Here is a 22,089-nt window from a genome sequence, read left to right as displayed (position 1 = left end):
AACTTTATTGTTTCTGGGTCTGTGGTGAGGCAGAATGTTGTGTTAGTGTCTCATGATAAGCCAAGGCTGCTCATATGATAGCAGCCAGGAAGAAAAAAGAGAAGGGACAAGATTAGGCTCCCACTTCATCCTTCCAGGGCACAACCACACCAAGTGACACAACATCCTTCTGCTGGAATCCTGTCCTGATGTTTCTACCACCTCCCAGTAACACCAAGACGTGACAGGCAAATCTTTAAGACATGAGGTTCCAAGGAACACGTCTGATCCAGGCTATAATAATGATGTATAGAAGATCCGGTCTTACTGTGTTTTATAACTCTTCACTCAAGTAAAGGAAAATCAGTTTCTCTGATCTAGTTTACCATTTTATGGCCCTAATTATGGAAGTGGTCAATGTTACTCTTAAACAGCCAGTAACTAATTTTTTCTTGTCAAACCTCCACAACAGAGTATAACATACCACCTCTATACAGCTGTGTGGTACCCTTACCGTGTTAATGCACATTCCTTATCTTAAACATGGAAGAGCTGACTGGTTTAAAGATCCAGGGTTCATTGTAGCTAAAGGCAATTTGGGAATGCTGAGTCGGGTGAGATGCTGTGTGATCAATTTTATGTTCTTGGAAGAAGTCAGGGAGAATGAACGGAGCTTTTGAAGAACTTGGCGGAGGAAGTGTTTGAGACTTTACTCTGATTCACATTGCAGCAAATCTAGAGGGTAGGCTGCACGGTGTGAAAGTGGGACTCTTACAAATCCAGACTGGTAAACATTATTTGTCATTCCGTGCAAATGTGTTTCTTTGGGTCAAAATGAGCTTTTGGCTGCTGCTACCACTTGTTTGACTTTGCGACTGTTGTTTGTGACTTGTGACATATTTGAGCTCCCCACATAAACACAGACACAGGAGGAGGTATCACTGGAGAGCAATTAGAAATATATTCTGTCTTTTTAATGGTGTCTCAATATAAATATAGTAAAGTTACACATTTTTTTGTGTATTATTCGTAGAGTAAATGTTCATGATGAAAAATAGGAACGAGAATAAGTTTCCCTAAGCTAAACACTGCCAGGTCAATATCTGTGTGTGCTTCCTTCAAAACCTCTTTGGTTCATTTGGCCATTGGAAGAGTCTCTTCCACGCAGGGAGGGACTTGAGGCTGGTTGTGAGGGAAAGGAGTGAAGCCACAAGGCTTGTTGTGAATCATAACTGGCATCTATACTGACAACAAGCAAACTTCCTGGGCCTTGGTTTTCTTATTTGAAAAATGGATAAGAATCCTCACTTTCCAGAGGTTTGTGCAGCCTTGGCTGAAAACTGTAAACCTCCAGAGAACCAGTGTGATCTCTGGAGCAAGATGGTTTCCCCAAAGGCATCCACAGCTCTCACCCAGGCTGTGTGTTCTCCTTCCTCTTTTCCTCTTCAAAAAAACTGTCGGACCAGTGTACGTGTCGGACCAGTGTACGTGTCGGACCAGTGTACGTGTGAAGAGAAGAGGTGGACATGAGAATAAGTGGGTCATAGGGTCCTGCAAGGAGGTGTGATTTTTAGTGGGCCAATATAACCAGTTCTGGATTTGAAATCTTAACCAGGAGGCCTGTGATTGTCCATATTGTGGAATAAATGCTGACATTATTTTTTCAGTCATACCTTTTTGTAGTCTTGGACAAAGGCATGATCCCAAAGAGGTTTAACAAAAATGCTGGATACATAAATTAGGTGACTACAAAAGTTAGCTTTATATTCTCAAAAATGTCCAACGTTTTTGTTAATATCAAAATCTACACACTTCTTATGTAAAACCAAATAATCTATGCTTGGCATTTATAATCTCCTTCCAGGATTTTCAAAAGCAACATTTCAGTTCTTTTTTTTTTTTCTACTATATAACTGTTTTCTAACATTTATTCAGGTTTTATGTAAAAATTTCTTGTATTATTTTTTTCATAAAATTTTTTATCATAGTCTTTTTCCTCCTGCAACTCCTTTCATATCCTCCCTAACTTCCTACCCAACCAACTTCATATTCTTTTTTTCTCTCAAAAGAGAAAAAAATCATAAAAAACTATAAAATGAATAAAAAACAATAAGACAAAAATACCCCCAAACAATATACACACAAAAGGCATGGAGTCACTAGAACAAATATTAAATATAAAGCCAGTCTAATTAATTGGAGAATATGAACATGTAATTAAAATTCTGAATTACAATGCGAACAGTTCTGTTTCCTGAGGGAAAGGTGTTACTTTGTAGGTTCACATGTGATGGTTCCTTAACTGCCTAAACTCATAGAGTTTTTAAAAATCAATATGGTAGTTCTAAATTCCAGCTATATAATCTATCATGATGTTGTGATAATGAGTCCAGATAGCCTGATATCAGGATATGAGTTAATTCTTGTAAAAACTTTAGTACGAGCTCACAAGACTTTTCAGTTGTGAATGAGGTAGGGATGACAGATGGGTTTGCTGAGTCACTAGGGTCACGTGGCATTTGCTGCCTGCCAGCTTGGAGCCACAGGGCCCCTTCCTTATTATGGTTGGCTCTTAGATCTGGATGTCAGACTGCTCAGGATTCACAGGTTATCCTTGCCCCAGTGAATGACCCATAGCTATGTACATGTGGGCAGAAGTAATTGGACTCAGTGGGCCAAAATAATAAGAACAATAATAGTAATAATAGTAATAATTTTAAGAAGAAGATGTGAAGTTGGCAGGGAGAGTGTTCGGGTAAGAGTCCTGGGGAAACCTAGAGGTGAAGTGGATTCAATCAGAATTCATGGTATACATGCATGAAGTTTTCAACAAACAAAAATACTATTTTATAAAAGTGGCATGGAAATACTATCTAGTCTTAGGGAATAATAATAAAAACAACAATAATAAAAAATGCAGTTGTCAAATTCTTTAAAAAATAAACAATGATAGGTCTATTTCAAAATTTGAAACATAATATCATTTGGAAGGAATTTTCTAATTTCTTTGCAATTTCTCATTGGCAATCAATCAGCCGCTCCTTCGATGTTTGGCACATGCTGGCCACTCCTCACCACCGTCTTAAACCATGCACCTTTGTTGGCTCAGTCCAGTTCTTGATTTTATACACTACTGAGTAAGCAAATAGCTGTTCCAGAAGCCTCACCCTCTTTCCTCTCACTTCTATCTTTTCCTTCCTCTCCCTCCCTCCCCTTTACCTCCATTCAACAAAGCATCCTGTTAACTGTACAGGATTGTCCATGTACATATTTGAATCAGTAGATTGACTCTGGGCTTACATGTATTCACTCTCTCTCTCTCTCTCTCTCTCTCTCTCTCTCTCTCTCTCTCTTTCTCTGGTTTTATCGAGACAGGGTTTCTCCGTGTAGCCCTGACTGTCCTAGACCTCACTCAGGCTGGCCTCAAACTCAGAAATCTGCCTGCCTCTGCCTCCCAAGTTCTGGGATTAAAGGCATGCACCACCATTGCCTGGCTCATCTTCTCCCTCTTTCTAGACTATTTTTCAATAAAGAAACAACACAAGTTCCTTTCCAGCCATTACTGCATTTCTCTACTCACTCAACATCTGCCCTTACTCCAAGAATCATTTTGGATAGCTTAAAAGATTCATGGATAGTTTTGAGTCTTGTGATTGCCCCTTCCCTTCCTTTTTTCCCTTGAGGCTTTATTGACTTTTTATAAACGAATCTTCTCTTTCCCTTCCTTCTCCACTGCTTCTCTCTCCATCAGCCTCGGAGAGTCAGTGTTTCAGAGTCAGCATAGCATGACGGGGCCACGTGTGAGAGTGTTCCACATTCTGATAAAAGCCATACTCCCATCTCAGTTATGTGAGCTTTTACAACCATAATATTAGACAATGATATTCCTTCCAATTAAGTAAAGAGCAAGAAGTTAATTCTAAATCAAAACTAAAAATTACATTTCATCTTATATTTGTATTTAATTTCAGTGCTTCCAGGAAGGAATGTGTTCTCCACCAACAATTCAGTAATTGCTTTCAATCCATGTTCCTCCTTTAAAAGCACAATTATTCTTGATGAGATTCCTTGTCGTGGCCCACTGCCATCAAATGGTCATAATACCCAAGGTCAGCATATGGGTGAAGGGAGGGCTTTGTTCTTTTATATACAAGGAAAAATACTTCTAAGTGCTCCTAGCCTGAAAACGACAGAGAAGGGATCACTGTTATGAGTCGAAGCCTTCTGAGATTGTATTAGTTTGTCCATAGCAGAAGGTATTATCAGACACAAAGGACAACCGTAGGCCACTATAGTGGGCAGATTCTTGCCCTCCGCCCCAGGGCCAGCCCCAAATTATTCATTAGTCTTGCATATATAACACATCTATATATCCCAAAGACAAGTAGAAATGTGACTGCAGTGCTTTGTAATTCTTCCTTGTTTCCATGGCCTTCATTTATCTAAAGGTGCACAATTCCTTTCTTATCCCCATTGCTGTTTCGAGAATCAATTGAACCATTTTAAATCCAGTTGTTCTTTTGGCATCAAAACTTAGCTTGCGAAATAACCACCATAATTCTGAAAGGTAAGAAATCACTAAGCATAATTTTATACATACTCTTTACCAACAGGGTCTGAAAAATAAGCATTTGTATTAAAAAAGCAGTTGTATTAAAAAGTTAGGTCAATTTATTACATTTGATGCCTTAACGTCCTTGTTCAGCTGATATGGGTTATTCTACTTGTTTTACAAGTTATGGAATATGAATGATGTGACACTACTCGCATAAACATTAAGGTTATGAATCTGTTGAGGTCTATGAAGAACTAAACCACAGCTATAGAAACATATTTAAAAAAAAAAGGATGGGTCTCAAATCCAAAATCCAACACATTGTTTCCATGGATTTGCCCAGAAACCTACTATTTAACAAACACAACAGGGTCCTTTGAAAACAGCTCCTCCTTCAGAATTCTGGTTCTGGACAACTACATTGGTTCTTACAAATTTCCAGTGACAACTGCCTATCTCCAGTAAGCCAAGGAAGGATCAGCTCCAAGGAAGGAATCTGCTCCTGCATCACTCTGTATGAGTGGGCCACCATTCATTCTACTAAAATGACTTAGTAGAACAATGAGGAAGCCTCAGTGATACAAAGAAGAGGTAAAACTCTAAGAGATCTATCCAACCCTGTCTTCACATGCCTGCACCAGGAATTCCCTTCCCAGGAAAGGAGCCAAAAGATCCACAAAGCTCTTGAATAAGAATAGAGAGGAACAGCTGTTGCCAACAAATTAATTTCATTGGTTGAGTTCAACAGCAGCAGGCAGGAGGCCTAAGGTTGCTGTGTGTTGCTTCAGGGACCTGCCAGGGTCATTAACATCATTAAGACAATCTGGGAAGGCCTAAGAAGAGAGGGAGACCTAGGAATACTGCTGAAGAGAAAAAGGCAGAGAAGTGGAATTCTGATCGACAGGGCACTCCAGGAGCTTCAAACACAGAAAGGAACTAACAGCAGGATAGATTGCAAAACACCAGTCGCTCCCTTCCTTTATGACTGTCCTATTGCCAGAAGAGAAACCAATTCGGTCCTTTTGTGTTCAAGTGCGCAGTTTCTTTTCTAGTCACTCAGTTCACTGTGGAGTTCCTGTTCCACAGCTCATGGACATTCTATGAGTCTAAGCCCTAGTGCTTTCTATACCCAGTCATCGCATGCACATTTTTCTAGACATTTTTTTTTTTTTTATGAGAGCAATGTGGCATAATGTCAAAACACAGGACCAGAGAAGCTAAATGAGATGTAAGCATGAAAACCAAAAACTTATCTGATCTCAGAAAAAGGTTGTATGAGGCTTCATATTCTGAATGTATGTGTCAAATGTAAATGCAATCATATTTCTGATATGGTTTTTTCTTTTTTTATTAGAAATTTTCTTTATTTACATTTCAAATGTTATCCCCTTTCCTAGTTTTCCCTCCAAAAATTCCCTATTCCCTCCCCCTCTCCCTGCTTCCCATCCCACCCACTCCCATTCCTGGTCCTGGCATTCCCCTATATTGGGGAGTAGAGCCTTCACAGGACCAAGGGCCTCTCCTCCCATTGATGACGGACTAGGCCATCCTCTGCTACAAATATAGCTAGAGCCACAAGTTCCGCCACATGTTTTCTTTGATTGGTGGTATAGTTCCAAGGAGCTCTGAGGGTACTTGTTAATTTATATTTGATATTCCTTCTATGGGGCTTCAGTTCCCTTCAGCTCCCTGGGTATTTCTCTAGCTTCTTCATTGGGGACCTTGTGCTCCATCCAATGGATGACTGTGAGCATCCACTTCTGTATTTTCCAGGCACTGGCAGAACCTTGCAGGATACAGCTATATCAGGCTCCTGTCAGCAGACTCTTGTTGGCATCTGCCTAGTGTCTGGGTTTGGTGGTTGTTTATGGGGTGGATCCCCAAGTGGGGCAGTCTGATATGGTTTTAATGGGATTTTTCAGCCTGTGTGGTTTTTCAGCCTGTGTGGTTTATATATCTCACACAGCCTGTGAGGACAAGAGGGAGGACTCCAGTTGGGAGTATCCTTTTCTATCTGGGCTTAAGTGTAGGCAAACTCAGATTCACTACTTTATTTCAAACTGCAGGTCTCTGTACAACCAAGCACATACTTCTTTGTGACAGAAGACATTTCTCCAAGTCCTTGGGAGTCCTTGGAAGAAATTAAGGCATCTTGTAATCCCATTGACAACCTCTCTGGGATCTAAATTACCAGGAAATTTAGCACTCCTGTTCAGAACAGGGCTGGACAGCACATGTGTAGATCTATTTACAGAATTTAACTTCTGAAAGCATCCATCTTGTTATTCTTCTTTTTTCACCCTTTGGGAAGACCTCATAACCAAACTCAAAGCATTGTCCTGTCCCTGTTGTTAGAATTTAATGACTACTTTGTGATTCATTAAAGGTGGGGACCTTAATTTTTCCTTAGCAAGCAAGACAAGGAAAGTAAGTGCATCGCCATGCCTTCTGGATTCTTCAGCACAAGGGAAGGCTCCCAAATCCACAATTTTGTCCTAAAATTCCATGCTAAGTTAAACCAATTTAGAGGTAAGTAGGTAAAAGGGTAGGAGAGACATCTGCTTTACATGTCCAAAAGTGTACATTTGAAATAAATATACCCTTCTCTCACAATTCTTGTCTACGTTCAATGCTGAACAAGGCCAAGTATTGCTGTGGTATCGCTACCATACATCAGGTATGCTTGGCATTATCCCACCAGAAGACAGATCTTACCATGCTTAATTATTCATTCAAGCTCTGTGGGAATATAAATGTTGGAAAGAAGAACCTAAACCCACAAAGTGTTCTGATTCCAGAACTAAGAAGTCCTGCACTATCATATCGACTTTCTCGTTCACAAGGCAACCTTTTGTCCTAATATTGCCCTTGGGTAATCTCACATCTCCACTTCAGCTTCAAAATAGATCGGACAAATTGACTCAATACAGCTATTTTTTTTCCCTAACGTTAGTGACAAGAAACGTTTTGGCTTCTGCAATAAACCTGTTGGTTTACACACCACCCTCTGATTTCTTCATAATCATGGATCTATGAAATGTATGGATATATATGTATGAGTCGTGCCATGAACTGATATCATTCATCCAAATACTAAGTTAAATGAAGATCTTCATAGCTCAAGTTTGGTAAGCATGGCTTCAACCTGATTTTGATGAAATGATTCTGCCTGAAATACTGCTGGTGCAGATTTGATATCGTTGGCTTTATTACAGAGCTACTCTTGATGGTACCAAAATATGTGGATGGCTATCTTACTGGCTTTCTCATTCACAAGCCAACCTTGAGTCCTAATATTGCCCTTAGGTAATTTTACATATCCACTTCAGTTCCAAATTAGATCTGACAAATTGACTCAGTCCAACTAGGTTTTTACAGGCTGGAAATTACTTGCTCCCCACAAGTGTGTTGAAAATCAGCAAAGGGGCCACTGTAATACTGTCTGCCTTAGAGGGCACCATAATTCTCTGTGCCTCCCAGGTAACACTCAGGACACTAAACTTCCTTCAGCTTCCTTCACTTTCCGTCCTTCAAATAATGAAGAGAATTATTTGTATACTTCATAAAGAGGTTGAGGAGTGTATTGGGTTCACTGGTGTCAACGCAGTGTGTAGAGTGAAGATCCAATAAATGTTAAGTGTTACAATGTCCTATATGTGGGCTTTATCAACAACTTTTATGGACAGCTTATTCTAGCCATAGGAGAGTACATTTAGTATTTATTCAGGGATCCTTAATGCAACATAAGATCTGGACATTAAGCCCTTCAGAATAAGCACATTCATATGCCATATGTAGTTTGCATGCCATATTTCTCTTTGCCAAGTGTTTAACATTGTAACTCATTTGCTGGCTTAATCATCAAGTCAAGCCCTGACATCCATCACTATGAATAGTAAAAGCCCGTGCCAAAGGGAGTAGAAGTGACTTCTGTCTGCCTGGGCCATCAATCAAAAGTCTGACTGCAATTCAGGCCAGCATATCCAAAGCAGCACTTTGGTTCCAAGTTCTTTTGGCTTACAGTGGTTTTGCACATTCTTTCCATTTTCTAGGTATGCTGTTTTATGGATAAATAGTCATTTCCTGTATAAGTAGTAGCAGCTTTCCATCTCTATCCATCAGAAAAGCATTCATAGGTTGGCTGGCTAGCCTAGTGAAATGTGAACAGATGGTGAGGAGAGTCCATGTATAAGTCTCTTTCCATGGAATAAGCCAGGAGTTCCTTTAAAAAAAAGATAGAACTAATCATACAATTTTCCATCAAGGAAGGAATATTATGAGCAATTTCCCAAAGTCATTATTATAACTAATAAGACCTTTATTTTAGTTTTCCTTCAGTACTGAGAATCTACTGTTCTTTAAGGCCAGAATGCTTCGCCATTGATACACTGTAAATAGGTATCCAGGTGTCTGTTCTTTAGTCCTGTAATGAACAAGACATCCTGGTATACAGTGTCATCCTTTGTCATGGATAGAATGCACAAATATCTTCTGCATGTGGTTTGACATTAAAAAGAATTATCAGTGATTATTCTATTCTTCCTCAGGAAGCTGAAAAAAGTCCAGTGTCTTGAGTGGAACCTGGGCGGCACACAGAACCATGGTACCCTTTAAGGCAAAGAGTATTACAGTGACCCTTTTGCTGATTTTTCAACATGCATGTGGGGAACAAATTTTCAGAAAATGAGTGCAGTTATGTTTATACTCTTTGTAGATTGGGTATTTATCATGGAAAGAATGAGTTTTGCCTGTTTTACAATAACAAGAACGTGGCCAACTGAGTGATGTATGACGAGAGGCATCAATGATAAATGAAGGCAGGGGGTGTGTGCATTCATGTGCACACTCATCAAAGGTATCTGATTTTTGGTATGTGTCAGAAAGATCAAAGGATGCTGAGAAGATCAATGGCCACAACAGCACTGGCTGTATGTGTTTTTATTATTTTATCATTTCGGATACTTCTGTGGCATGATGTTAAACAAAAGATGGAGGTCCCAAATTATAGGTATAACACAGGAAAGGTGAGGGTGCCAAATACAACCCAATTGTTCTTTTGACAGTCTACATGTTTTCATCAGAGGCAATGCTGCACAAAGCTCATTTGGGGCACAACATTTTAGGTAGGTGAGAAAAACTAATATGCTAAAACACAAACTAATCACTGTTTCAAGAAGGCTAAAAGTTATTTACATACGAGAAAACACAGAATAGTATTTCTACTTTTATGTACAAAGCAGTATAGGAGGTTATATTGTGATTCCTTTTATAAAGCTTTAATTGTGGGAAGAAAGGGGTATATACAAAGAAGCTGTCAGGACCCAAGGGGGTTCATTTGTGTTCAGTGTCACTTTGTTTAACTGAAGGCTAGGGTGGAGAGAGAGAGAGAGAGAGAGAGAGAGAGAGAGAGAGAGAGAGAGAGAGAGAGAGAGAGAGAGAGAGAGAGAGAGAGAGAGATATGCAGAAACGGGGATAGAGATAGGGATGGAGAGACATACATGAGAGAGACAGAGACACACAGACATAGAGAGAGAGGGAGAAGAAAACCAAATCAAGAAGAATATTTTAACCAAGGAATCTTGGCAATACTTAACACCAAGACAGGTCATTTTGAGGAGGAGGCACGGGAATACAATCCTGTTGTTTTTAAAACAAAATCCCAATCATTCAATTTTATCAAATGAACACTCAAGAGTCAGATGATGGGTGAAAACCTCATATCCCAGAGAGGCAGAAAAAGCACCTAGCTGAGTTTCCTCCTCAATGGATGTCCCAGAAGGAGAGACAGCTCTCCTTCTCCACACTGTCTTAAAAACCCATTTCAAACTGAATGTTCCTCCTTTCTACTTTCTGTGTATCTCTATCTCTCCTCCCGACTTTCATTTACTTGCTTTGTTTTTTCCTATGCTCCCTGTCAACTGGCTTCTTGCTCCACTTCTTGACCTGTGGTTGACTTTATTTAGTCCTGTTTACAACAAAAAGAGAACTTGATTAAAGGTGTCCTAGGGCTGAGCCATATCACAACTAAAGAGAGGTTTTTCCCAGTAAAGAATCTCAGGGTTCACTGTATGATCAGGTATCTTTTGACACACTCCAAGTTTTATCTTTCCAAATGACAGGCACCATCCAAGATTCTTTTTAACATTTTCTATGTGTCTGTGCATATTCAACCAGTCTCTCAATGGAAAATATATACAGATTTGGAAATAGCATAGAAAGAATGTAAAAAGGAAACAGGAGAATATTTAGAATATAACGAAAAAGAATATCATTAGTTGTTGTTGCTACATTTTAATTGTCTACTTGAAGTTTTGATATGACAGACATAGAAATTGTACAGAAAGGTCTGAGTGGGAATTTTGTTTCAGATGCAAAGCGTCATACTGTTCTGTCCTGAATTCAGCAAGTGTCTCACTGCTTGATTGTCATCTAGTTTTCCACTAGTAACATAGTATAACTCAAGTCATATGGGAATGTGTGCTCGCTCCTATCCTTGCACATTCAAACAAGTCACTAAGCACAGATGGTAGTTGCCAAGTTCCCTTTCCTCAAAGGTTCTGTGCAGAAGGCAGAATGGGTCCAAGGAAAGGCAAAAGTGCAATCGCTTCAGTAAAAATGTAAAAAGGACAAAACATGGGATGTAGCAGATAAAAATTTAAATTTAAGCAGAAGCATATTTAAGTCTACCCTGAACTCTGCTCAGTCTTCAAAATTGCTTCAACTGACCTTCAGAAACATTCAAAGTTCTCTCAAGGGTTCTTATTCATTTTGGTGTGTGTGTGTGGGGGGTTCTGATGCTAAGGTCCTCTACCCCAGTTGGTTCTTGACCTGTCAGGAAAGAAAGCCTCCAGCCATTTGCTGCAACCATGTGAGGTCTCAGGAGGAGCTGCGACCTGTGGCCACTACTACAGGTGGGTGGTCAGGGATGTATGGCAGGGGCTAGATGGGACTAGCCACTGAGGTTCAGGGCAGGTGGGAGATAGTAGCACCCAGCAATTGTGCCAAAGAGGCAAGTTGTAAATGAACAACTGTGTGTCTGTGTCTTTTAATCTTTGGATTTGAGGGAAGCTGGGATGGGGGCTAGTAGCACAGCCCCCTTTTCCAGAGCAAAAATGGGTAGAACATAAAACTACAAGCCACATTTTGGTCCCTTCCTTTCCCTCCCCTCCCCTCCCCTTCCCCTCCCCCCTCTCTTTCTCTTTCTTTCCTTCTTTCTTTCTTCCTTCCTTCCTTTCTTTCTTTCTTTCTTTCTTTCTTTCTTTCTTTCTTTCTTTCTTTCTTTCTTTCTTTCTTTCTTTCTCCTTTGTTCTAAATATCTTTCAAGTTAGAATTTGCATTGTTTGTAACTTTGAACTGACACTCCCACCCCAGACTTTCTGCTCGCTAATATCTGTGTGTCCTTCCTGCTATTGAAGTCTCCACACAACTGTTGTTTACCCACAGAGCCCTTCTCCAACCACAGGTTCTTTCTGCTCCTTCTGTCTCTTTATCATTCTATTCTATTTTACTTAATTCTGTATACTTACCATCACTTTGGTCTTCCTTGCTTATATTCTTTATTTCTTGGCTTTTATGCTTATTTATTTTTTACTCTATAATAATGTAATCTCCATGAGACAGTGTCTTGCCACCATATTCACTCTTCCATCCATCACACTTAGAAGAGTAACACTGTTCAGTAGGCAGTGAACAGATGTCAGATAGGCTAAGGAGATGGCTCAATGGGTAAAGTGCTTAGAGACAGTGTGAGAGTCTGACATTGAATCCTTAAACCAGTGTAAAGCTAGGCACAGTAGTATGTGTCCATAATCCCAGTGAAGAGGAAGATGAGAGGCAGAGAGAACTTCTCCTCTAGCCTGCAAACTAGCTTCTAAGATAGATAGGCATACACAGAAGGACAAAAATAAGAAATCTTGTCTCAAACAAGGTAGAAGGTAAAAAAAAATGACAGTATAAGGTGTTCTCTGACCTCCATACATTCACTGTGGTATACACACACCCATACTTTCCCCACAAACATCACAACACAGGCATCAAACACATACACACACACACCCCTAAAGAAAAGCCAGGAAAATGAATCAATTTTTAATCTTATATATTAACAACAACAATAACTGGCTAATGGAATAAGAAACTAAATTTATAAACTAGCATATTTACAATGAAGGCGAGAGAATCAGAGGATCAGATTTGGAAAATCTGGAGAATAAAGGCAGTCAGGAATCACCTTATAGCTTTACAGCCCAAATTCTACCACAGGCACTATAGAAAGAGGATTCCTCTGTGCCCGGCAGCCAGTATTCCACACTCTTACCCTCCTACCAGTAGCCAGCACCACTCAAATTAGATATGAGTTGCCCTACAGTTACCATTGCTGCCCTTACAAACTAGGGAGTACTCTCACTTGACCTATCACCAAAGGAAACCACATGGACCCTATTTGCTTGTGTCACAACTCTCTACTTCAAATTCTGATTCTTCACACATAGAGATTGCAGTGTATTGCCTGCTTCTGATGGACAGTGGTAATGAGAAGATATTTTTTTACAAGATATTTTTTACAAGATATTTTTTCCCTTTTCAAAATGAAGGCATGGGATTCCATCTGCCATTAATATGTATAAGGAAGATGTCTTAGGGTTTTACTACTATGAACAGACACCATGACCAATGCAAGTCTTATAAAGGACAACATTTAATTGGGGATGGCTTACAGTTTGAAAGGTTCAGTCTATTATCTTCAAGGTAGGAACATGGCAGTGTCCAGGCAAATGAGGTGCAGGCAGAGCTTAGAGTTCTATATCTTCATCTGAAAGCTGCTAGAAGACTGGCTTTCAGGCAGCTAGGAAGAGGGGTTAAAGCCCACACCCACAGTGACACATCTACTCCAACAGGGCCACATATGCTACTAGTGCCACTCCTTGGGCCAAGCATATACAAACCATCACAGGAGAGATTACACAAAATATAAATAAAGAGGCTCAGATGTTTTAAATTTCTCCAATAGTAAGTATTCCCTATAAACTTCTGCCTGTTGCAGATTTCCATTCATTCTTATTGTATTTTTACTGTTGAATGACATACAGTAAAGTACTTAAAACACAGTGAATTTCCAAATGTTAAACAATATTCTATATAACGGCATTCTTTGGAGAAATAAAACCAATAAGTTTTCTATATAGCATATGAAATATACTTACATATTAAACAATACATTAAAGGATTTATTGTAAGAAATTAATTACAGAAGTCTACTCATCTGTAGCTGGTATGCTGGGACCAAGGAACACAGAGGGATTAACTGCAGTCAGAGTCCAAAGGCCTAAAACTTGCTGTACTCAGTTAGCTGTTGCCCAGGGAACTAAGAAAATCTACTGTTTCAGCTCTAGTTAGAAAGTATTGAAAGTCCAATGTCCTATGGCTATCAGGTAGGAAGACTTACAGGAAGATCAATCAATTGTCTGATTTATGCCTCCACTGATCAGATGAGGTTACTCCGTTAGGTAGTTAAGTCTCAATTTATTGATTTAAATGTTAACCTCATCCCCAGTACCCTCATGAGCACCTAAACATCTTGTACCCTACAGTGTTGTCAAGCTGACACATACAATTAAACATTACCTGTACCTGTAGGGACAATGGATGACCCAGTTAGGTCCTAAAGTCTGAATCCATGCCATGGTTATCCTTTGCCTCACTGTTAGACAGGAAGCCTGATGCCTTCACTCTCTGGTTTCTTTATGGAGGGCTTTTTCCTCCCCATTTACTGATGGATATTTTACTTTAAAAGGTACATCATGGACAAGAGAGACCCTCAAGTTCAAGGTGAGAGGGTGACCCTGTAAAGCTCAGTAGTATAGGTTCAGGGACTATCATTTCGATTGATGTGTGAACTATAGCAAAAAGAAGGGCACAGAAACCAAACACTTATTTGCAAATTGAAATGTGAGGCCAGCCAGAGTAAGAGACACATTCTGCCTTCGAGGAGGAAAAGGACATCTGATTCATGGCAACCCCTGCCAAGGTACAGCTGGCTGAGCCAAGTGGCTCCCTGCCACTTAGCCCCAAGAAACAAGGGAAGGCAGTCTCAAGCTAGGTGGAAAGATAAAAGGCTTCTTATGAAAGGGGGCTTGATTACTGCTGTGAGTTTAATTATACTCCCTCTTCCTGAGTCCAATCAATATTTAAAAACAAGAAAGAAAACAATTTCCTGAGATTGTTCCCTATTTTCAAGATGGTCAAAATTAGCCCCCAGAAAGTCGTCAAAGTCAGAGAGAGAGAGAAAAAAATCAAGTTCAAAAACATGAACACAAACAGAAGTTTGTGAAAACGTAACTGTTCCTTCTAGATCTCCAGCGAGAGCCAAAGGCCAAGGCAACAGCCTCTAGGCAGGAGGGAAGAAGGAGCCTTACTTGTTTAATGAAGGGTCCTGAGCCACGGCAGGAGAGGGTTAGCATTGCTGTTAACAGCTCAACAACCCCACAAGGCTTCCTAGTTGCATGTTGTTAAAAGCCAATTTGACATTAAAAAAGGGATATACAAAACACACCCCCAAACACATTATCTGTACATGATGACCCCAGACATCCTGGCCAGGCTTGAAATCTAAACTATTAAGCTAAAATATAAGCAACCTCTGTGGGAGCCAGGACAAAGGATATTAAACGAGTTGTTCCTATGTTCCATCTTGCTACTTAAGGTTGAAGTCTCCCATGTCCTGACAGCTCTTCTGAGCGCAGAGCAAAATAGAGGATTACGTTATTATTATTATTTTCTTTTTCAGCAGGGTTTTCCCTTCTCTAACCTTGTCTCAGGAGCCCAAACCCCACCACCTGAGGAAGGTTTGGAGCCCTCTGCAAACCTACAAGTTCAACTTCCTCGTTCTGATAAGAACTCAACCAGCAAGTACATGGGATGCCCGGAATGCCTCTCCATACAAATGAGGCATTCACAGTACATTATACTGCAGCCATTCACTCTGAAAACCCCTTCCCGCTCTCCACAGTTCATACATAGCTCTTGGTCGCTCTGAGTAAAGTATAGGTGCACCAGCTGTTTCACTAAAGATCTTCTAAGAGAGCTGTTTCACTGAGTATCATCTAAAAGAGCTGTAACACTAAAATCTTTGGGGGAACACCCCAACCCCCCTACACTCACTCTCAGTTTGACTGGCATCCTGCAGATCCTACCCATGACAGACTCTGATTTATTCTTCTAGCTCTGTGTGCAGCATAGCACCTGAAGGGAGGAAACAGAGGATGCAGAATTCTATATACCCGGTCCCCAAAACTAGTACCAAATTCATCCAATGACCACAGTTAAGAAAGTTCCCAAACCCAACCCAAACCAAACAAACCAACCAACCATGTCAGCAAATGGAAGGAATATCTTGGTGTGATACTTTTGTAAAGTTTCAAGCCTGTCTCCTAGGTTGGCTGCTGGTTCTTATCAGGTAAGCTTTATGAAAATCAATTAAATAAGCCAGAGATAACCTTGTAAGTTCTGTTTCTGTTTAGCCCACTGGTGTTTTTATTTATCATGGCATCTCTTATGCTGAATGTTAAAAATTTATCAGAAAAGAATCCTTATCTTGTGTACCAGAATCTGGGAACCTACCTAAAATTTACCACTCGCCTGGTTTCATCGTACTTACTCCAGTTCTGCCTTCCCCCATACCCCTTCAGGATTAAAACTATTCCTGTCCCATGTTGTCAGCCCAAAATACACAATAAGAGCTCCTGACAATATTGCCATTTGGAAAGAGAATTACACAGATTGTCTACTTCAGTCTGACACATACCTATGAAACCTATTTTCCTGTTTTACAGCTGAGTACCATGACGATGGATAACCAAGATAACGCAGCAAAGGCAAATGGGTTAAGATCTGCACTGCATTCTCTGCTGTGTGCCTCGGCGGTACAAACCACTGATTATACTGCAGGATTTCATAAGCCTCTCAGACCTTACTGGTCTTGGCTCCACGTTTTCCTATGCTTGAGAAACTGATTTGTTTCTGTTTAGTTGTTTACTAACTAAATAAAAATGTTCTGGGGGTAAGTGTGTGTGTGTGTGTGTGTGTGTGTGTGTGTTTACATCTGTACAGGGACATGTGCGGGTATGTATGCATATATGGCTAAAGCTCAGCTCCAGGGTCATTTACTACAAACCGCCCACCTTGTGTTTGGAGACAGAGTCTCTTTGTGGGATCTTTGGGTTAGGATGGCTGCTCAGTGAGCTCCAGAGACCCTCCTGTCTCTGTGTCTCTAGCGCTGGGACTATAAGCCTATGTCAGTATGTGTAGCTTTTTACATGGTAGCTAGGGATGTCACTAATGGCCCCAGGGTTGTGCAACACAAACTTTACTGACTAAGATATCTCCCTAGCAAATAAATAGAGAATTTAACACTTATATGTCCTTCTGAGAATATCAACGGTGATAGCGATTATTATGAAATACCTCTACTTATATGTGGAAGAACACAACTTGATAAATAGTTTAGGCTATTGAAATGATTTACCATAACTTCAGCAAGTATCTTAGCAACATAGGAAACAAAACCCTGAAGAGGAATAATAATAATGAGATCAGCATAGTGGTAGGTGAGAACACTGGATTTTGATTGGTAGAGATGTTCCTTCCCTCTCCTAAGCATCCTTCTAAAAGGGTCTTCTTGATTTAGTGTCAACCACAATATTGCTTTGCCAGTAGCAGGGCAGGATTAAAGCCATCACTGCATCTCAGCCCCCTTGTCCAGAATCTCCTACTGCCAAGGCAATCATGTCTCAGCAAAACCTTATAAAATCAAAACATTACTTCTCAGCCATGCCCTTCCTGCACATTTTCTGCTTTGCTGGTTAACCTTATCAAATCTTTATCAGAGTTTTGCAGTTATTACCTTGTACCCAAACTTCTTTGGTGCAACATTGTCCTCTCTGGAGATTTTGGTAAATGGATGCTGTCTTTGAAGGAAATCTCCCTGTTGGCATCAGGACCTCCCAAACCTATAACATCACATAGGTGACAGGTCGACCTGAAGACCTGTTGCCAAGACAACAGGCACCATATTCCCAGAATCCACTTGGCTCACCTCCCACCTTTACCTGTGTTATGTCATTTTCCATATAAATAAGGGGAGCGCCCCTCTCTCTCTCTCTTCTTTCCCCCTTCTCTTTCTGCCACCACCTTCCCCTTTCTCTCTCTCTCCCAATAAACCTCTCACACATGAAACTGTTTGGGCCCAGTGTGCTGTGTTCAGATGTGAGTCACTATTTTAACACATCATTTTGGTGCCAAACCCTGGGAATCAGCGGAAGCATCAACAGCAGCTGTGGAGCACCGCAGAGGGGACCAGCAGAGGTGTCAAGATCAAGGCCTCATGGACCATTGCTGAGTGTGCTCCTACCACTGACCGCAGCCTGCAACTGTGGCTGCAGTGACTGCTACCAGTGGAATGGGCCAGAACTCTTGCTGCTCAGCAGAACTTCTGCCCGGCCTGCTGTGTGTGACAGCTGAGAGTGGCATAACAAATGGCATCCTGGCCCCTCAGCTGATTGCTACAGGAATTGCAGGCTTCCAACACATGAGCTGCTGCTGCTGCTGCTGCTGCTGCTGCTGCTGCTGCTGCTGCTACTGCCTTTTAGTGGACATAGGAACTTCTACCAGTGAGCTGTACTTCTACCTAATCCATTCAGTTCCATGTTTCTATTTACCAGATTGTTAGAATTCTCACACAGACACCAGCATATTAATTGGTAGGGTCAGTAGGCTAGAGGGCCTCTAATTTCCCAGATAGGGCCTGGCCAGCCTTTTCTGGGGGAAAAGGGGTTGACATTTAACAGCCACACCTCCCAGCTGCCATAAGAATTAGGACATCAACCCTTGGGTGACCATTCCCTTGAAAGAGGATCTTGTTCCCCTCCCCTCTGGGCTCTTGCAGCCAGTCATTTAAGAAACCCCTGGATCCAGGGTAGAGCCCTTTCTACAATAAGTCTGGGACTTACTGGATAGCCTCTAGGGGGCCCTCATGACGACTTGGGCCTCTAGCCTGGCTGATTTCTTTTTGGTTACTGAATTGTTCTCCGGGCATTGGTAGGAACAATCCAGTAACCTTCCAAAAGGTGCTGCGATGTCCTCAAATGCATTTCCAGGTACCCCACTGGGATGTCTCCTGGAAAATCTCAGATCTTTGAAGCTAACGCCTGACTCGAAGGCATCAAAATTAACATACCTCTGCAATAAGATCTGGATTCAGTACCAGCTAGATAATAGTTCCAAATGGTCACTTCATGGTACCCTAGATCCAATTATTTTAAGGACTCTTAATACATACCGCCAGCAAACTGGTACATGGAAAGAGGTCCAAGCATTCATCTGTCTTTGCTCCAATCCCTCCATGTTCCCCAACCCAACTTCTCTTAGCCATGAAACCTACACAACCTAAGCCAGATGATGCTATAATGCTATATCCAGCTAACAAACCACCTCCTTTCTGCCACAGACCTGTTTCCACACCACCAAAAACCCAAACTGCTGTCTCAGTTTCTTCTTCTTATCAGGACAGCCCAGAGCATGCTACCTCTACCTCTCCAGAGCCCTCCCCTTCTTCTGTGCCAGCCGCAGGTCACTCCAAATGTCCTACATTGGCACTTACCTTCACCCTGCCTATCATTCGTTCTAAGGCCACAGCCAAACCCCCAAGTCCTCCCTCAGGGACACCTGACCCAGCATCAGTCCTTCCTCTAAGAGAAATTGCTGGGGTATATGGCTTTGTAAGAATACATGTTCCTGTCTCGCTGATTGAACTTTCTCAAATAGAACGCAGACTGGGTTCTTATACCTCTAACTCTTCTGCCTTTATTAAAGAGTGTCAATACATTACTCAACCTTACAGCTTGGCTTTTCATGATGTACATATGATACTAACTAATAAGTTACTTCCTGAGGTACACGGGCAAGCATGGGAGCATGTGAGAACACATGCAGATGAAATTCATCAAACAGATAGAGCACAGCCAATCGGATCGGAGACAGTGCCTGAGCAGGAACCTTGATAGGATTATAATTCTGCAGGTGGTATTTAAGCCAGAGACAGGTTTATTACCTGCCTTTTGGTGGGCTTAAGAAAGGCAGCCTTAAAGTTGGTAAATTTTGAAAAACTCCAAGAGGTTGTCCAGGATAAGCAGGAAAATCCATATCAATTTTTAGAACGCCTCACAAAGGCTTCATTGCAACATACCAATCTGGACCCTGAAAACCCAGAAGGTAAGCAACTTCTTATGACCCACTTCTTTTCCCAGAGCTACCCCGACATAAAAGCTAAACTTAAAAAGCTGGAGAGAGGACCCCTAACTCCACAGACAGAAGTTTAAGTACTGGCCTTCAAAGTGTACCATGGGAGAGATGAGGAAGTCTGCAAACAAAAACACCATATGCTGGCAAAGGCTGTTCAACCAGCCCCAGCCACTGCCCTGGACTCATGGTCTTCTAAGACTCAGAGATCACCAGGTACCTGCTACAAATATGGTTAACAAGGTCATTGGGCAAAAGCCCACCTTAACTTCCACAAGCCAAGGGGGCCATGCCCTAGGTGCCATTGAACTGTCGATTGCCCTCATGTTACACAGAACAGAGGGACATCACCCCCTAGATAATCCTCCAGCTGATCTCCTAGGCTTGGCTATGGTTGACTAAGGAGGCCCGAGCTCCCCTGACCCGACCACTGCCATAACTAGCAGGGAGCCCTGGGTTGATATCTTGGTATGTGGGCAGCCCATCTCCTTCTTCTTGGATACTGGAGCCCTTACTTGGCCCTGACAGAGTTTTGGGGACTCACTTCTCCTTCTTGTTTTCCTATTGTCAGGGTAGGAGAACAGCCTTACTTCCCTCACCAGACCCCACCACTTAGTTGCATTTCTAGGGGTGTACCTCTTACCCATTCTGTTTTGGTAGTGCCAACATGTCTTGTCCTCTCATTGGGAAGGGATCTTCTAGCTAGGCTGTTAGCCTCTATTTCCTTTGCTCCCCCCATTCGCCTAAACCCAAGCTTGCCAACAGTTCCTCTGCTCCTTCTTCTAGCCATCCCACCTAACGGTAACGCTAACGCTAACATGCTATTTTCTTTACCAGCTTCTCAGGTAAGATCCCTGAGTCTGAGACATCCAAAACCCCTCTATTACTAAACACCATTTTCCTGTTGTCATCCAATTACTAGACTCTATCAGGTACAAAACCAAAGCTCAATATCCTCTCCCTCTCCAGAGCCTCAAGAGATTTAAGCCTATCATTTCTGACCTCGTAAGAAAAAAAAAAAAACCTAACCTTTGGGTTGCCCATAACTGTATTCTCTTCTCATTACTTGTCACAGCTTTTAACTTACAAAGACTTACAGACTCTACCTCTCTCCAGGATTCTTTCTCTTAAGGTAGCTCTAATAGAAGACCCCACACTCACCTTCCAATCATGTCCACCTCTTCTTTGACCAAATTCTGACCATGCCCTATCTCATTCCTGCACTGAAACTTTAGAGGAACTATTACCTCATCCTTCACACATACATGAGGGCGCATTGCCTCAGGTCATATATACCTAGTACACAGATGGCAGCTCCTTTTTGCATGAAGGGGCCCTTAGGGGCATAGACTTGTCTTATCCTCCCCAGGACATTCTTACACTACAACCTACATCTGCACATTCACCCCCTGACACCTGCCAAACTCTGTCCTACCTTCACCAACTCTTTCATCCTAACAGCCAAGCATTGTCTTCCTTTGTTAAGACCCATCTACAGACTACTCCCGAAGACTTATGCTTCTTAAAATCTATCACTGCTTCTTGCAAAATCTGTTAGATGTCTGACTTCAACTCAAGGTTTCATAGCACCTCTTTTCCTATCCATCAGGCTAGAAGTTCCCTTCCTGGAACTGACTGGCAACTTGACTTTACCCACAGGCCCACTGGCAGACGTGCCAAGTACCTCCTGGTCTTGGTAGACACTTTCTCAGGGTGGGTAGAGGCATTTCCCACAACTAACAAAAAAGCTTGGATGGTCTCTGATCTCCTCTTCTGAGAGATCATACCCCGGTTTGGTGTCCCAGCCTCTCTCCAATCAGATAATGGTCCTGAATTTACTTCCCAAGTTTCTCAAATTCTATCTAAGGCCCTAGACATCCCCTGGCATTTTCATATTCCCTACCACCCTTAATATTCAGGTAAGGTAGAAAGAACTAACCACTCTTTAAAAACCACTCTTGTTAAGCTGTCACAAGAACTTTACCTTGATTGGGTAAAACTCCTACCTCTGGTTCTTTTCAGGCTACAAGCTCTCCCCAAGGGACCTCTCCTTATTTTGCCCTTTGAACTCAAGTATAGATGTTCATTCATAACTCATGGTCTTTTACCTAAATGTTCTCCCTTCCCAGACCATCTACTCACCCCATTACTTTGTCACCTCCACTCTCTCCTATGGAACTTTGCTGAATGCCATCTACCACGACCACACACTGTCTCCTGTCCACTGCCTGTCAACATTGGAGACCAAGTCCTTCTATCCC

General features: G+C 41.6%; 1 protein-coding gene across 3 annotated transcripts in view; it reads right to left on the bottom strand.

Annotated features, from left to right (window-relative positions):
• The window catches only part of Prkg1 (protein kinase cGMP-dependent 1), a 1,217,686-nt gene that overhangs the window by 783,244 nt on the left and 412,353 nt on the right, over window positions 1-22,089 (bottom strand). Inside the window, exon 1 of one of the 3 annotated variants that reach the window (XM_085834099.1) lies at window positions 21,971-22,051. The exons of the other annotated variants lie outside the window; for them this stretch is intronic. The gene's annotated coding sequence lies outside the window, so the exon portion shown is untranslated. Of the gene's footprint in view, window positions 1-21,970; window positions 22,052-22,089 lie in introns of those variants that run through there. 3 annotated transcript variants of the gene reach the window in all.

This window comes from Mus caroli, unplaced genomic scaffold (assembly GCF_978045245.1).
Source record: "Mus caroli unplaced genomic scaffold, Mus_caroli_1 scaffold_20, whole genome shotgun sequence".
NCBI lineage: Eukaryota > Metazoa > Chordata > Mammalia > Rodentia > Muridae > Mus > Mus caroli.
Note: the sequence above shows the minus strand (reverse complement) of the source record. Positions and strands in the feature narration are given on the sequence as shown.